The sequence below is a fragment of the Phyllostomus discolor genome, chromosome 3 (assembly GCF_004126475.2).
Source record: "Phyllostomus discolor isolate MPI-MPIP mPhyDis1 chromosome 3, mPhyDis1.pri.v3, whole genome shotgun sequence".
Lineage (NCBI taxonomy): Eukaryota > Metazoa > Chordata > Mammalia > Chiroptera > Phyllostomidae > Phyllostomus > Phyllostomus discolor.
Window position 1 is genome coordinate 33,016,139 of NC_040905.2, and position 18,773 is coordinate 33,034,911.

Below are 18,773 nucleotides of genomic sequence, written 5' to 3' on the forward strand. Positions count from 1 at the left end.
CCGTCCCTTCAGTGGGTGCATTTCTCCCGTTGATAACCGCTCCCAGGTAGCACGGGCGCCTCTGTGCTCCAGCTGTGGGTTCCATGCACCTGTTTGAACCTGTGCTTTCCTGGAGTCATCTCTCTTGACAAGCTTGGGGGGGATCTTGTCAAGATGGGGTGATTGTTTATAGAGGGAGTTCTGCCACCCCCTTCAGTTCGTTCAGCACCAGATGTCTTTAATTACTGCCATGCACGCTGAACACCCTGCGTAGCCATTTCCCCTTTAGCAAGATCGTGTGTGAGCGTGAGTGTGTGTGTGAAAAAACGTAAACAGATTGTATAACAAAGTGTTCTCTAGCTGTCAGCAAGAGCTTTGAAAATAAAACACTTCCCTCCCAACTCACAATTGGCTGGCAGTCGGCACATAGTGAATAATCGCTCGGGGGACCGCAGAAAGATGTGTGGGAAAACTTTAATTAAAAGCTTGTCAGTACAATTTTACCTGGGTGACATCACCCGCATGCAATGCTGCTGCGGGCTTTGTTGTCTGTGGGATCGCAGGGCACTCACTTGTTTTGCTGACAGCAAACAATGCGGAGAGGCCTTTTAAGAGCTGGCAGTGGGTGGATGGCGTGGGAGGCAGCGGCTGGGCTGCCGGTGAACCCCGTCGTGTGTGGGGCTCTAACTTCCTAATGAGCAGCTGGAGTCAGCACCCTGAGGTGAAGGAAGAGGATGGCCTGGGCTCTAAGCCGGGGAGAGGCAAAGCCTGCTGACATCCCCACAGTCTTGGTTGGGGTCCCACTCCGTCTCCAGGGCGATCGATGCCGGGCATGGGTGCTGAGAATGTGTTCCCTCTAAAGGTGCCCCCAAGCTCTGCCATCCGAGCAGGTGGGGCAGACGACGGCCTGAGCAGAGCCAGCAGTGGCCCCGTGGGCAGGATGTCCAGCTCCCTCCCTGGACAGAGCTGCATTAGAAAAGATGTGCCTGGTTTGAGCCCGAGCCTTGAGACTTGCCAGAATGCATCTGAGTAGGCAGCGAACATTTGGGGTTTTGTGTCCTCCGGAGCACGCCTCACTAAACGCTTCCTCCCGGCAAAGCAATTAGTTTCAGACATACTCTCCATGAAGACACCCACTCCTGTCTCACCTTCAAGTGAGTCATCCAAACCAATACTAAATCTACCTTAGCCATTGAAAATGCCTTTTGAGGTTAGAAAGAAGAATTGAGTTTTAAGCCGTGTGCAGACCTTGGGATTCCCGACAGCCAGCCTGAGTCCACGCTGCCGCAGCTGGGAGCTGTTGGGTTAGGAATTTACAAAGGATTCCTCATTCCTTGTTGCTTTTCTTTCTCCTTGCTAATTTGTTACAAGCTTGCATTCCTAATACTAACAGATTAATTTTAAGTTATAGTAATTAAATACTAATTAATCCATTTTATGAACAATGTCTTCCTTTTATCTATAACTATTTATCTGACATACAAATATTTTGGTAGCAATTAAACATTAAAATACAACCTGACACTTTCCAAACTGTGTTTAGTCAAGTAAACAAGCAACTGTGTTACTTTTATCAGTCACTTAAAATTATTGAGCAACAGAGGCCAGCGCCGTGTTAACATGGCTGAAATAATGACAAGCCTGGGTTGGAGTGAGCATGTGCTCTTAAGATATCCCCCACGGTAATTGTGTGACTTATTTTGGATGGACTGAATTCAGGCCTCACATTAACATCCTGGTTAGAGGACCTAAGGTAGCCATAGCCCATTCGCTTGCAGACAAGAGGAGTCAGAGCAGATTTAGCTTGAGAAAATCCAAGCGCCTCCGGTCAAAGTTCCCAGGCCCATGCTCTCTAAGGAAATACTTGGAGTCAATCTGGCTCACATCAAAGGCAGCTTTCTCATAGCCACTGCAGTTGTCATCCCAGCCATGTGCAAATCTGTCGGTGGGAAAGATGGGTGCTCTTCAGCTTGTGAATGGAATGAGCTCCAGAAGTTCATTTGTAAGTTCCAGAAAACCAGCACTACATATTGGGATGAGATTCCAGAGCCAATCCATAAAGAGCTCATCTTGACCTTTTAAATGCAGCTGACAGCAGTAAAGCTGGCTGTAGAGAGGGTGCACGAGATGCCCTTGTTTCCAACTGAAGCCCCAAACACAATGACTCTTGGGGAATACAGTGGTGGAAAGGAAGGTGATACCTTGAATGACCACAGTGTATGAGGCTGTTCCCCGCGGGAGGGAGGGCACTGCTCTGGAACAGCCTTCAGAAGACTGTGTTGTCTTGCTTGTAATTCAGGGCAGTTCACCTGATCTGGGGGGCTCCATGTTTAGAACCAGGTTCAGGAGCTGAGCATACAGAGGGTCTTTATAAGATGTTTTAATGGTGTTACTGGGTACTTCCCTGGTAACTAATCCATTTATCTGATGTTCCCTAGAAGCTGTGCTAGCCATCCTCCCCGTTTCTCCTCCTTCCCCTTTATCTTCCCCTTCCTTCTCTTCCTTCTTTCCTTTTGCCTCTTTTTCCCCCAAATAAACAATCTTTCTAAACTGCTGACAAATTCCTTGAGTCTCATTTCTGCAGAGATCCAGATATATTTTTAGATTTATGTTCTTATCACTTTTCTTTTTTCTGTAGTGTCTTCTGTTTCAGGATCAACTTGAGCATCTTGCCCTGCCAACAATCTTTATTTCTGAGATACCTACACCTCCTGAATGATAAGCTCTCTGCTTTCTACCTTCAGGAAATAGAAGGTTGTGCTCGATTTTTCCTCCCACCTGTGCTCAACTTAGTTGATGGAAGCAGAGATGGGAGTATTCTTAGCAGCTCCTTTCAAAAAGGTATTTAAGTGGTGTGTAGCAGTCTTCTTATTAAATATAGTTTTGGTTGGCAAAGTGTTATTTTCCTGAAAATGAGAGAACACTGGTTAAAATTGCACATTTGTGGGCACATTCTAGCCTTAAGACAGATTATTACTTCCAAAAATATTTATTGGGTCCCTACCAAGAGCTGCACTAGATAGAGAGAGTGAAACCCTTGCCCCCAAGCTGTTGGTTTACTGAGGGGGACTCTGGTGTTAAATGCCATGTAAGGGCAATGTGAGGGCCAGACAGAGTGGGAAACTCAGGGCCACTCTTGTCTGCCTGCTTCCAGACTGATTCAGTCGGCGCTGCTTCAGCTTGCCCTGATGGCTGACATTGCCCTTGTGGGGAATTAAAGCCCTCAGTCTTTTCGTAAGAGGCCATGTTAACCTGAGGCTTTCCCACCTGGTTTCAGTGAAGTTGGCTTGCTAACCCTAAGTTTGTGGTGCCCCAGCTATCCCCTGACTCGAAGTTGCTGAGGCTGACCCCTTGTTTGCTTTATAAAGTTGGGTTCTGTTCCTCCGCGTTAGCAAATCTCTGCTGACTTTGCATCAGCAAGATATTCTGTGTCTTCTCCCAGCTTGTTGATGCAAATGCTTTTCTTGTATTCTTCTATTATTGACTTAGTGTGATTTTACATAAGTCATTACATATTTTTACCCATAGATGACTTATGCAAAAAAATACTTCTTTGAGAGTTATTCATATTAGTTTACAAAAGAGTTCTAGTAACTAAGTAGAGTGGTTGTCTAGGAAAAGACAACAACTGAAAGAACTGAGCTCCTGCTCCAAGGAAAATGACGTACAGAGTGGCATCTACGCACTACAAAGGAGAGGCTTACAATGATGAGAAAAACAGAGGATAGTCACTGTGGGATGAGACCTTGGGCTAGCTGTTACAAAAAAGAAACATATTATGTGAAAAAAATACATTTTATGTGACAAATTCATCTGAAAACATACAAATATTCATCTTACACAAAAATCAATTTAGGGTGAATAAATATTCTAATTGAAACCACGGGAGTTCAGGGGGAAAAATCATATTTTTGTTACATTGGTCTGGTTTTGGGAAGGGCATTTAAAAATATGGATTTGAATTATTCTGGGAAAGAATAAGATATGTGATCGTTAATGACAATTTCAAGTCTACTTAAGGCAAATAAAAAAATAAAGTGAAAGAAATGGTAAAGTTGGGAAAAATACATTTTTGACAAAGAACTCGACAAATCAAGAAGGAGATAAACCTCCAAACAGGAAAAGAATCAAAGTTCAGATACATGATAATAGCAGCAACCACACATGTGGCCTGCATACTTATCAAAAGTTTGTAACCTTGCTGATGGTAGAAAATGTAAATTAGATGGAAATAAAAAGTCCATGTTTTAAGTTGGCAAACACTTACCCGACGGCGATAACCAGATGGCGGCCCCACCCCCGCACGCTGTGTCATGTCCAAGGCTGCATGTTTTCTGCAGGAAGTTAACAAAATATGTTTACATTTAAGACGTACAAATTCAGTGAGAGGTCAAGTTTCCCCTTTCTTTTTTCTTGCTATCTGATTATTATCATTTGCAGGATCTGATTTTTTGATACATCTGGAGCACTTTCACAATAAGAAAAACATTAATTTTAAGATTAAGTATTCCTCCTTGCCTGTGTACATTTTAAGTACTAAAAAATTTCTGAATCGAATTTGCAGGTAAAAGTTCCTCTCCAGTTATGCCCCACCGTGCTCCTGAGGGAATGCGAGGTGGCTCCCAGTCAACATGAAACGACATTTACCATCATTTGAACAAGGAGGGCTGGAGAAGAGAGACAAAAAGTGGTGAGAACAGGACCCAGGAAGGAGGCAGGAGTGATAAACTTCCCACACTTTGCTTCCTGCTTTCATCAGCTAATTAAAAACAAACAAAAATGGTAAACTAGTTATACAGTAAATGTGTCCAGGAGATAAACAACCAGAGTAATGGTTTAAGCGAAGTACCCTTGATCTTGTTGAGTCCAGTCCAGAGTTCCTCCCAGGACTTCCCATTAATAGAGTCTCAGGATTGATGAAGGGCATTTGCAAATTCCTGTGATCAGCTGAGGAAAAAGGCCTTCCTGCTAAGAGCTTCTTCAGCAAGAGGAACCATGCTCCTCTCTGTCCCTCCCAACAGTGTGATGCCTGGGGTGTATCTATTGTCTGTGCGATCTTTGGTCTCCAAGCAGTGGCCATCCAGTTTAGTGTCTGAAGCCTTGTGGGGCCGACAAGGGGGGTCAGCCTCCCTCCTCTCTGACTCCATGGTCTACATGACTTTTTTGATGATGGAGCTTGGGGGTAAAGAACATGAGCCTAAACTTCTGAGTCCCTCATTCTTTTTAGCTTTTTTTCTGGTTAGCCTCTTACTTCTTTCTTTTAAGTCCCATCCACTGAGATAGCACACAGGGAAAATTTGGGCAAGTTAACATGGTATAATAATACGAGAGAATGTAGTATACCTCGTACGCTCAGCTGCTAGAGATTGGTGAACTGAGCTGGCATCTAGTGTGTACCACTGCATGCGACAAGGCCACTTGCCCCTGGTCTAGCTAAGAGAAGAGGAGCTGCAGAACACAAAGTAATTCAAAGTTTGGAGGTTGCTGACCTTCCCCCACTGTGTTTCGTGTCTGCCTGCTGTGGTTGCCATACCTGGTCAGATTGTTTGAGAGGTTAAAGGGAAGCTCCACATCTTTCGTGGTGGAGCTGGTTGGCTTTTCCAAGGAGTTCTGACAGCACTTGGTCCGCCAGATATGTGTACTTTTGGCAGGATGTGACCAATGTTGCGTAATTATCTGTCAGCTCGACACTGCCTGTAGTGTGGAATCTATAAATAATTGTGCTTGACTTTGCATAAAAATCAGGAGAGATGTCTTCTCTTTGTAAGACCTCTTCATCTCCTAGGACAGAGAGCTGTCAAAATTTGTCCAGTTCCATAGACTCTCTCCAAATCCAGGACTTCATTCCTGTGTCAGGAACAAAAAAACAGGGCCTCCCAGGGTAGAGGAGTAAATGGCCCAGGGAGAGGGGTCTGGTCCACAGAGACTGAGCGTGTCCACAAGGATGAGGACTTGGCCCAGCATGTCTTCTCCTGTGACCTGCCCTGCTCTGTCTCTCTCTCGTCACTGTCTCCACCCACAGCACTCAACCCCATTCTCTTGTACCACACTTTAAATTGTTTTCTCTAAAAGTGGATAAGAACCAACATTTTCAAAAACCCATAATTAAAATAAATGTCTTGTAGGCTGGATGAAAAGTTGCCAACTTTCATTTAAACAAAAAAAGACATTAAAAGAAACAAAAACAAAACACAACTACTATTAAATGTTATCACCAACTTTTATAAAGGAGAGGATATTATAAGCCCCAAACCATAGAAAGGTATAATCTCAGAATAAAGAGCAATGCTTCCCAAGCATGGCTGTTTGGTAACTTGAAACCCACCTCCCCTACATTTTCCTCATTTTTCTGTATTTATCCCAGACTGCAGGAGCTCTGTGGCCAGTGGTGTTGGGAGTCGCTGCTGTTATACATACTTGCCTGCTTCGGTGGTATGTTCTACCTCAGCTATAAATGGAATAGAACCCGATTATTATTTAGTCTCAAGGCAGGAATAATTTTAAAATCTCCCCAAATATACTTCTGGCCATTGAAAATGAATTAAAATAAACAGGTAATAGAGTGGCTTCCAGAAGAATCATCTCATTCATCAACTTTTACTCCAACTCTGTTTGCCAACTTTCACATTAAGCTACCTTTCATTCCCAAAGATTCTGCTTTGGTTTCCTTTGCCTGGCACCCTGAGCATATCATGTAATATGAGCTATGTTCTTTGGCGTTCTTCTAGTTTTGGGGCTTTTGGGACTTTGTGACGGTGAGTCGGCTGAGGAATCCACTGGCTTCGATTCCGTAAGTTGTGCACACCGCTGGCTTTGTGCAACACACAGCGTTTCAAACAGGCAGACTTCAATTTCTTTGTCTGAATTTATTTTGGCTGGGAATACTGTATCATTGCCCAGACCGTGCCAGCTACTCTCTCACAGTATATCATTATTTGGGGATTGGGGCAGAAGACAAAACAAAAATAGAGGCACTGTGAAGCTAGTGAGGCAACACTTCTGTAAGAACACAAAGATCAAACAACCAGCATGTTCAAACTTCACTCATTTGTGTGTTTTCAGATTAAGTTATGCAAATGATCATCTAGGAAGCGCATAATTGAGTGACTGGCGAGGTAAACCCAATCAGTCAAAATGATCTATCTTGAGATAACAGATATAAACAGGATTTCTGTTCTGTACAATTTAACAACAAGAGGAGTGCAGACCTTCTTGGTATCCATCGGAACATACCGAGTTTTCAGGTGGATCAAATCACTGTTTACCCAGGCACACCTGATTTCTAGGATGAGGCACTGCCAGGGGTCAGAGTTATTGGCTGAATACATGAACAATGTTCTCTTCTCTACAAGTTACTACAGAGCTTTGTCTGTGACAAACAGTGCCAATCACAGCTCAATAGTGGCACAGCATCAAAATCACCTTTGGGTTTCTGAAGCTTTTCCATGCGTATATCTGGCTGGTCATGTAATCCTGCAGATGGCAATGGTGGGTGATGCTGGCTGTGTGACTTAGTGACAGATAGGATGGAAGAGGAAGAATGTGGCTTGCATCCAGGCTCATCAGAGGACCAGAGGGTGTCAACACCACAGTGACAACACTGAGCATCAGTGGAGTTTTTGAGTTACACAAGACAAGTGACAAGGTTGCTGTTTGCACAGTGACCATGCTAGAGTTCTGTTTTTAAACTAATATATTCTCTCTTAAAGATTACATTTTCACTAGGGAGGGGGCATTTAAATGAAATCCATTTTAATGTGTGGTATGGAAGATTCAAAATTGTCAGAATCTGCAACACATTATTGTTTTGTGCACTTCAATGACAACAGATATTCTTTTCTGAGGGTAGATTTACTGTATGGAACTATCCCAAAGTCTCTTAACACTTAGCAGGTGAAAAAATTTAAATTCAAGATCTAATAACCAATAAACCAATACGATTTATTTTGGTGTATTCAAATAAAATGTGTTTATAAAGCACGAGAGTGATTATTATTGAAAATTTAGAAATGCATTTTGTGATTCCAAAAGACATTTTTTTTAATTTCTGAAATTTTAAAACCATGGTTTTAGTATTAGAATAAGTTTGTAGTACACTAAAACTAACACCTATTGAACACAATAATATTTTAGGTGTTATGATAAGTGTTTACCTGCGTAATCTTATTTAATTTTTACACCGTCCTTTAATTCTTCCTCATGGTGTTTTTAAAGACAACTACCTTTAAAAAAATAAGTTTCCTTGTTCATCAAAGGAAACTGTCAACAGAGTAAAAAAGTAACACAGAAAATGGAAGAACATATTTGCAAATCACGTATCTGATAAGGGGTTAATATCCAGAATGTAAAAAAAAAAAACAACCCTACAACTCAACAACAAAGAAACAAACAACTTGATTTTATAATGAGTAAAGGACCTAATTTTTTCTCCAAAGAAGATATACAAATAGCCAATAAGAGTATGAAAAGATGTTCAATACCACTAATCATTAGGGAAATGCAAATCAAAGCCACAAAGAGATATCACTTCATACCCATTAGAATGGCTACTATAAAAAAAAATCCAGAAAAAAAATCAGTGTCAATGAGGATATAGGGAAATTGGAACTCTTGTGCACCGTTGAAGGGAATGTAAAATGGTACAGCCACTTTGGAAAACAGTATGGATGTTCCTCAAAAATTAAAAATAGAACTGCCATATGATCCAGCTATTCTACTTCTGGGTACATTTCCAAAAGAATTGAAAACAGGGATTAGTGGAGATATTTGTGCATCCATGTTCATAGCAGCATAGCCAAAAGGTGGAAGCAACCCAAGTATCTGTTGACAGATAAATGGATAAACAAAATGTGGTATGTATATATACAACGGGACACTCTAAAAAGAAAAAGGAAAGAAAGAAAACCCTGGCACATGCCCAACATGGATGAGCCTTGAAGACATTAGGCAAAGTTAAATAAGCCAGTCACAGAAGGACAAGTACTGTATGATTCTGTTTGTACAAGGTCCCACACACAAATAGTCAAGTTCGTGGAGACAGACGAGAGAAAGGTAGTTGTCAGGGGCTGGGAGGGAAGTAATGGGGAATTACCGTTTATCAGGGACATAACTTTTAGTTTTGGAAGATGAAAAAGCTCTAGGGATGGATGGTGGTGAAGTTGTACAACAGTGTGAATGTAATTACTGCTAGTGAACTGTGCACTTAAAATGGTTAAAATGGCAAATATATTAAGAATATTTTACCAAAATTAAAAACCTCTCAAAACACAGTGAATTTCTTATCTACTTGATTCTAGTCAGCTCTGTGTCACATATTACCAGTCAGTTATTTCCTAGATGTCCTTCTTAGATTTGCTGGGTTTTTTCCTCTTTTGCTCCAGGCCAGTCTCTCCAGATGGGTCTTCTCCCTTCAATGACCTGAGTCTATCTGGCTTTGGTGGAAGAGCCAGACCTTTAGTCTTGTCCCGAAGAGATGTCATCCCATTGAAAGCATGACCTTTACTCTGGGATACTCTAATCTATTCACAAGTTCTAACAAAGGGCTCCATGGACATGTCTTTGATGAGAAAAAAGTGTACCTTCCAACTCAGAAAACTCCTGAATTTCTGTACTCTCTCTATTCTCTATTTTCTTTTCTGAGCTCAAATCTTCCTTGTAGCATCATGTTAAATGCAGCCAGCATTAACTAGCACAGGCTGTTAACCTACCATGACCCAGTCTCTTCAAGTTATTAGGTGTGTTGACGTACCAGCCTTCCCATTGGCTGACACCTGTCCCCTACATCAGTGCCACATATTTTAAACTTTCCATTATGAGAGCACCTCACTTCTGGTATCAAGTCTAGTATCACTTATGATAAGCTGATAGAATTTTTGGTGACAAACAATTCTAAAATATCAGTAGTTTAAAACCCCAGATTTCTTTCTTTTTCATCCTGAATCTCCATCAACGTCAGCTGGTAAACTGTGCTCATTGTGGCCTTTCAAAGCCCCGTCTGATAGAGAAAACATAGTCCTCAATGTTGTCTATTGTGGTGCAAAAGGCAAGAAAACTCTGCAAGGGTGTCTTGCTCTGCCTATTGAATTCCTCAGCCCAAAGAGACTCACTGGGATCTGCTTACGACTACCCACCAGAATCAGCCACATGGCTTCACCAAGCACAGGGAGCAGGAATGCAGTCTCACCATATGCCTGAAAGCCTGGACTTGGAAGCAGATGGTGAAGAGGACTGTTGAACTGCCTCAGCCTACCCTCTCACAAGACCTCTGAAGAAGCCTTATGTCCCTGGGTGAGCTACTTACCTCCTTTCATGTTTTGCATCACTACTAATATGTTTCTTTTGCTTTCCAAGTAACTTTTAATTTTGTCCTCACTACAAAGCATAATGTCTGATAGGCAGTAGAAGGTCAAAAAGTCAATGTATGAACACATACAACAAATGAAAATGTGGGAAGTTTCCTTTGGTCACCATGTTGGAACTTCTGGGGTGGAGAGAGGAGAGGCAACCTGTCATGGGATTTCAATTCAAAGATAGAGATAAAGGAGATAATGCTGGCCTCCTCCTCTTATAACAGTGAAGAACATAGTTATTTGTTCAGCACCTGCTGCTGGTTTAACATTCTGCCAAATCTTGGGACACAAAGTGAGGGTGCTCCCCCCTGAGAACTTCTGAAGTCCAGAGAAGGGTGGACGTGTTGTTAACTAGTGAGGCAGAATGACTCAAGTGTACAGTGTGGTTGTGAGAGCCACGCTGTTGTGAGCGCTTGGGGTTGGGGAGACGTGCATACAGCCATCAGGAATTAGGTGAGAGGAAGGATGCCAAGGCCTTAAAAGTGAAAGACAGTGCTTGTGAGGCAATGGCCAAGGGGTAACCCAGACAAAGGAACCCCAGGTATGAAGACCTGGACTTGAAGAAGCAAGGAGCATCTTGGGGAGCAGGTGATGAGTTTCCTGCAATAGCTGGAGGAGCTATGGGGTTGTGGCTAGAGACGGAGTCAGGGAAGGAACACAGAAAACACTGAATACCTTGTTTAGATTCTCTGCTGGCCCCAGGACTTCAGATAATGCTACTCACAGGGTGCCAGCAACCTGGCAGAGTTTTGGTCCGTGTGTAATGTGGGGAATTTCTCTGGTTTTCTCTGATTCTCAGTGACATTCTCATACATTTCCTTTCTATAAAATATAAATACTAATATATGTCTCGAGGAACTGTGGAGAATGGAAGGGACTAATGATATAAAAGGATCTCACAAATTTTTAAGTGCTGCACAAGTATTCACCATCAGCACAGTCACCCCCATTGCTATCATCATCATTATCGTCATCACCATCATCACTGTCATTGTCATAAGAGAGAGTTTGTTCTTCTAGTCCAGAAAATTTTGTTTACAAATGTCTATATTTTAAAAACAAAGCTCACTCTCTGTGCCATTTTCTTCCATGTGAATGTGTTTTTGCAGGGACCATGAGTCCCTTTCTGTTTGAACAGTGAATTCTTTACGGCTTGATTTTTAATACAAGCCAAGAATTAGCCTGGATATTTTATCAGGCTCCCTTGGTGTTCCTGTACAGGATCTACTAAGGTCCCCTAAGTATCTCTAGGACCTTTACTTCCTTGGGAAATAAAATAAAATACAATATAGTCAACTATGTTAATTTTCTGTTGCTGCTGTAATATTGGATGATACCACAAACTTAGAGGCTTAAAACCACACAAATGTATCACCTAGCAGTTCTGTAGGTCGGAAGTCCAGATACACATGGCTTAATGAGGTCTTTGGCTCAGAGTCTCCCAAGCTGAAATCTAAGTGTTGGCAGAGCTGCTGTCCTTTCTGAAGGCTCTTGACATGAATCCGCTCAGGTTATTAGTGCAATTCAGATTCTTGAAGTTGTAGGACTGTGGACCTATTTTATTGCAGGCTATAATTCAGGAGCCATTGCTCCTCAAGGATGTCCATGTCCCTTCTCAGGCTTTCCATGAGGCCCCCTCCAGCAATGGTGAGCCATGTACCTCCTCATGCTTCAAAGCTCCGCATTCGCCTTCTGGTTCTTCATTCTTGCCTCCAGCCAGAGAAAGTTCTCTGCTTTTAAGGGTTCCTATGATGAGATCCAGCCTACCTGGATAACCTAATATGATTTCTTGTTAACTGAATCATATTTACAATGTCTCTTTTGCCATTTAATGTAACATATTCACAGGTTTAGGAGACTTAGGGCAGGGACATTATTGGGGTTCTATTATTTGACTCACTATATCATCATAGACTGGAAGAAGATAAAGCAAAGAATAAATGAAATAAAAACGAATCTTAACTTAGATGACCCTTGCCCATGCTTGCTTGGTCCCGCTGTTCAAGATGCATTCTCAAACATCGTCTTTGTTCCTGGGCTGCTTCAGCCCCAGCCCACTGTCTCCAGCGCAAGTTGTCATCACCAACAAAACTGCAAAACTCAGCAGAAAGAATCAAGTTCTAGTCATTCTGTTGATGAGAGCATTGGTCACTGTGAGTTGAGCACTTCACTGTCTTATTTGTAAAATAAAGTTTTAAATTTAAATTTATATCACTTGCTCAACTCATATCTTACTTAGAAACTCAAAGTGTATATACTTGGATCAGGGTTACTCCAGGTCAGGCTGCTGTGAGCCTTGGGGTGTCACCTATAGTCTTTGCCCTGTGCCCCCCTGCTCCCAAACCAGCACTGCCCCCTGCTGAGGGTCCTCTGAGGACTTTCCTAACTGCACATCATGTGATTTGCCAGTAAGTCTTTTGCTCTCTGCATTTTGAAGGACTCTTCAGCCTCCTTCAAGGACAGGGTCTGACACTGAATCAAGAGCTTCATCAGGTCTCCTCTAGATGAGATTTTTGTCCCTTTTTGAATCAGCCACTGGGTTTTCCTTCCAGCTCCAGGAGCGGCGATTACCGGATGCACAGAGTGCTGCCTTGCTGATAGATATCTCTGCCAATGTGGTTTGATCGGGTTCATTTGTACAGCTTGGGGAACTGTCCCGATCTGCCCTGGCTTCTGGTGACCTACTTGCAGGCAAACACCTGCCGAGACCTGCACAGCCAGGGGCTTGGGGACAGCAGCCTTTAAATCTGTTCTAATAATGTAAAAGGATGAAAAAAGGACTACACAATGTCCTGATTTTTTAACACTTTACGAAGGAAGTCTATTTTCCATCCATATGTGTTTCAAATTGCAAATATGATGAGCCATAGGGAAAATTCGAGGGATATATTTCATATCCTACAAGACTGTGTTTAACATCTTCTCTGAAGTTTTGTTCTGGGGACATGACCCATCTCATAAAAGAGAACTGACAACTTCAGAAATGTTTGAGTTTTTTAATCTCTAGACCAAAACTTTCACTAAATCACAGTGATATTTTTCACTGGTTAGTAGAGGAGCCAATTCACCTAAGGTGATGACAATAGCTGTGTGGTCTGACCCATGAGGACCCTAAATGTGCTTCAGTGGTTTTAGGTGAAAGGTATATTCATGTGTGCAGAGACCCAGGTCTCCTCATGCCTGGCTGTTTGTGTAAGACCAACCAGCTCATGCTCAGAGGTGCCCAGGCTTGAGCTGCAGGTGAGGGTCACCTGGACTATCCTCACCATTTGCTCAGGTTTCTGTAGCTCAGTAGGCCTTCGCCATCCAAGGAAGGCCTATGCTTTTTCTGCCATGGGGCTGTCCTGTGGCCACCCAGCCCTCCCTGCATTTAGAGCATCCTTTTGACTGAGGTGGCAGCATTTCTAAACCAGGGAGAGGATGGGCCACTCCCAGCCCCCAACAAGAAGTGCAGATACTCTTCTCATGAGGCATGTCACTCCACAAGGACTCCTAGGTGGGTGTACAGTTAGTGCTCAGCCAGATCACGGCATAGTGGGTCTGATAACTGGGCACCTCATGTGGATTTGGAAAGGAATTAGAAATAGTGTTTTCAAGTAATCTTAAATGAAGGGGAACTTAAAATATGTCAGTTCATGGAAATGTTCGTGAGGTCATAGGCAGTATCCACGTTTCTTACACATTAACTGAAACATGAGTGATACTGGGGGAATCTGGAGTATGTAATTAAAGTTAGGTTTAATTCTTTATTAAAATTGATAGTTAACCAATCTCCACTTTCTCTGGTGTAGGTCTTATCAAATTATGCTAACTATTTTGCTGGTTGAAATATATTAAAATAGGCTCATGTCACTTTTCCTTTTATATCATATGAGTAAGGGATGTTGGGGACATTTTTTCTGTATCCACCCATGGTCTTGGGTTCTTAGTAATGAAAAGAATACAGGGACATAACTGGAAGAATACCTCACAGGTGGCATTAAGTATGCTACAAATCACAATTGGTCCTCGTCTGAACAAACATTAAAAAAATACTGTCTATGGTAATGAAGTTCAGCCTTTCAACAAATCCTTTGATGAGATATTTGTGACAATTACTGTTCACCAAAGCCTGTGCTCGTCAGTCACTATCAAGAGAATGTGGTGTTCTAGGGTTCTGTGACTGCTGCCAGGGGCAAATCATTTTTCTACTTCAGAAAAATATCTTTAAAAGTCCATATTGTTACCTACTTATTATATTGGGAAGCTTTAGTATGCTATGGATTTAGTAAATTTTAGTAGTAAAATTTAGTAATTTTAGTAATGAGATGGTGGCTATAGAAAGAAAAATGCAAGTAGTGACCTGGCCCCAAATATTTTTGCTTCCTAATCCTTTGCTCTAAGGGATTTCTTTGTATATGAAACTTTCATTCTTGCTCTTTCCATTTAAAACTGCATAGTTAATTGATATAACTGTCATATTCCAAAGTCTCTTGAACAAGAACATGGATCTGTATAGAAAAGAGTTCTTACAGCTGGCCTAAGGTCACTAAATGTAGAAAGGTTTGCTTGTAAGGCTGGGCCTTGCTGGCATCTGGGAACATGTGGGTTTATGCCCAATCCTGTCTTCCTTCTGAGTCTCAAATTTTGACATGGACAGTCCAAAAAAACTTCTAGGCCCTGAGACTCTAATGAGCATCCCCGGTGACAATTCCCCGATTATCAAAATTCATTGCTGGGGGAATGTGGGGTCCTGTGACTCCACTGGGACAGGACTCTGGAGACTCGTGCCTGGTCTCCCCCAGACTTTGGCCCATGTGTCTTTTGTTTGCTGGTTTGGTTTGTGTCCTTTTGTTGACATTGAACATGACCATGAGGATGGGTGTAGGCTGAGTCCTGGAAGTCTTCTGGGGGCTTGTTGAAACTTGGGTGCTCTTGGGAACCCCAAAACAGTGTCTTAAACATGAGTCTTCCCTCACATTATCACCTCCTACCTTCCTGTTAGCTCCTCAATGAATCTTTTCTTATGAAATCTATAAACAGGGAATTCTGGGAATAAAGAGGCCAATAACATACCCAGGAAAGTGTAGGTTTAGTATAGCCAGAGGTGAAAAGCTAACACATCACAGTAGTGGCCAGGAGACAATAATAGAACCATCCTGGGAATAAGCAGTAGATGATGCCAGGTGAGAGTATGTGGCCCCTGCCATCCATGTTGTGAAGATTTTTCATCCTCTCTGCTATGCTGTAACACCATTCAGGCTGCAGCCTCTGTTTGTCTGAACAGCAGGTGTTTTTCTGGCAGGTTCTGAAGTTGTAAAGATGCAGGTTTGGGTTGCTCAGTAGGTGTGGGCCAGCCTGGGAGTAAGCATTTCTGAGGAGCTCCCACTGTGCCATGATGCAGGTCCACAGCTCACCTTTCAGTAGGAAGAAACATGGGGCAGGCTCCAGGTCTCTGGAAAATGGAGCACCTTTGTTTCTAGAACTTTTTTGTTTCCAAGACTTGAATTGGCCTACCAGAGTTTGTACCATGGTTGCAAGGTCAGTGCAGAATTTTGAGCAACATTGTGGAGAAAAAGGCAGGTTCACTCACCTCACCCATGACGAACAGGGAAGCACATCTCCCCACACTGTATCAGCCTCCAAGGCTTCTTGGCTTTCCTCAGCTTGCATGTGCCTAGGAAGGGTGAGTGGTGATCATGATTGCTGACTTTACTGTCAGATAAAGCATTATTTTTTGTGGGGGGGATACTATGTTACTGGAAGTATTTGATGAAGTTCCTTAGGTCTCTAAAAATGAATCTGAAGATCGGCTGCATTTAGAAGTGACAGTAACTACAGCATCCATTCACTCATGTCACCACTGAGGACATACTGAGGAAGAACTTGTTGTGTTCTAAAGCAATGTTTCCATTACTGAGGATATGAGACCCTAAGATGCAGGGACAAGCATGCCAGAGGAAAGACCCAGCCATTCTGAGAAGCTCTGGGGGTGCGTCACTGGGGTCTGCCCAGTGGGATCCAGTGCAGACCACAGCTTTGTATGGGAGGCTCTGGAAGGCTATTGTGAGGTGTAGAGTTGAGGAAGGAAGGGCAATGTAAGGCCATGCTGCAGAGGAGCTGGAGGCCGCCTCCCAGTGCAGCTGGCTTTGTCTTTGTCTCCTCCCTCTTGGTGACTTTTGTCTTGCAAATGGTGGAAGTGAAGTGGGGATTGTTGAGAACAGGCCTGGGAGTGTGGGAATGCCTCAGGCCCTAAGTGGAGGCTTTAGGCCCATCAGGGGTGACCATTCCTGGTTCAGCCATTTAGCACAGTCTAGACCCCTATGAAAACTCAAAGCACATGCCAATTGAAAGGCAGTGTGGAGCCTGTGCTGATCTGGAAGGACAGGATGAACAGCTGCTGTGCATCCATGACCAGGCTACCCAACCTGCAAGAGTGCCTCCCTGGATGCCCTGAAAGTCCCAGGAATCACATCTCATTTTCTGAAAAGTCATGCTTGTGTCTCTAGTTGGCCTAACAAAACTTAAAACAGCCAGGTGTGTGTTCATGGGAATGTGTGTGCACATGTTTGTGTGTGTGCACATGTTTGTGTGTGTGCACATGTTTGTGTATGTAGTCTGCACTTTTGTGTGTGTGATTGTCTTCTATGAGACTTTTATGCAAAACCAAAGATGTTCACAGTAATAGGTTATTGCATGCATTGAAACAATTACAGGTTTTATGACCTTTTTGAAAGCACTGGTATCTAAATAGTGCTTTTATTGACAACTGCTGTCTTCCTACAGTGCATGCGCTCTTGGGAGAGAAGATGCATTTGGTCAGCATCAGCTTGCAGTCCTGGCTGGAGCACAGGCTGTGGCAGATTCAGAGCAGGTGAGGCCAGGTGCAGACCAGGGTCCTTGAAGGACAGGACAGTGGGTTCTAAGAGGCCTGGGTGACTGGAAGTTCAAATGGGAGGAAGTAGGGGCAGTGAGTGGACAAGTGCCAAAGGTGAACTAGCCTTGTCTACCGAGTCCAAGTGCTCTGCTGATGTCTGTGAGTCTCCATGCTCCTCCACCTCTCTGAACAGCCCAGTATATTTTTTGCAGTGTGGTGGATTCCACCAATATAAGGAAGTTATGGTGTCAATAATGTGCCCAGCCTCTGCTGGTGCTGCTATTTCTCCAACTGTGGACACGACCTTTTAATCACATAAATAATGAAATGGGAATCCATTCCTTGGCAGTAATATGCTAATTGCCTACACCGATGGTGCTTAGATGGCATAAATGTCACATTGACACTCTCGAAAGTACACACAACCTTCAGTTGACTCCACTGCTGGAAAAAACAAAAGCATTAACTACTAATTTCTTTAGAGGGCTGAGCAATCCAAACTTTGTGGGACCATCTACATTTTAGTACCACCAAACAACTCCCAAGCCAAGATAAAATGACATCTAATTTTTTTATATAAAAGCCAGAATTTAGTTTATTGTTAATCCATAACAACCTCACATGACCCACGTGATTGGTGCCCTCTGGGGTTGTATAGCTCAGCAGACAGGGAAGCTATTCATATTAGACCTTGTTGGTGAGTCACATAGGTAAGATCTTCAGGTGAGGTGTACAGGTGAAGCTTTGCAGGTGAGGTGTACAGGGAGGCTGGGCATCACAGCTGCTCTTCTGATTTCATGGGTACCTGGAGGATTTATTTTTTCTGCCCTTCTTTGTTCAGGCTGGCATGTCACGGGGCCTGCAGAAGGCAACCTTTTTAAGAACTCAACCAAGATTCATTGCTTCTGAAACTGCATTGACAGATCTTCTAAATGAAACATTATAAAGAAGTGGTAAAAAATAAATGAAATTCCTTTTTTCCCTTCAGAGCCTCAAGAATCTGTTATACACTAAAAAGCAATTTACAAAAATCCACAAATCTGAGAATTAAAGTAGTTATTTTCCTCACCTAAAAGCCAGAAATGTCTACTGAATGTCTACTTTATGTTTACTATTTGAATTTAATTCTTATAAAGTTACCCCTTGTGATGGTTGCCAGATAATCAACAATTAAGGCAGCACCCTCTTCTATAGAGCATGCTGCCAAATTTTGGGGATAATTTCCACTCTGATGTGTGAGAAATAATATATTGGTGTGATTTTTAAATTTCTTTGCATAAAGTTGAGCACATGCTGTCTTTTGCCTACCTTTCTGAGTTTTTTATCTTTTTCCTTTCCAGTCTTAAAGACTGTTAATATTCACAGTATTACCTCCTTTGCCCACACTGTAAATGGCAACTATTTCTTCTCTGTTTGTCATTTACCTTTTGAATTTCTTTGTGGTAATTTATTTTTGACATAAAGGTAAAAAATTAAAATAGAATTTATCAATACTTTACTACTTTTGGATTTTGAGCCACAATTAGAAATGTTATGTTCATTCTCATTTTAGAATTGACACAATCCATGTTTTTTAATTGTTGTCTAAT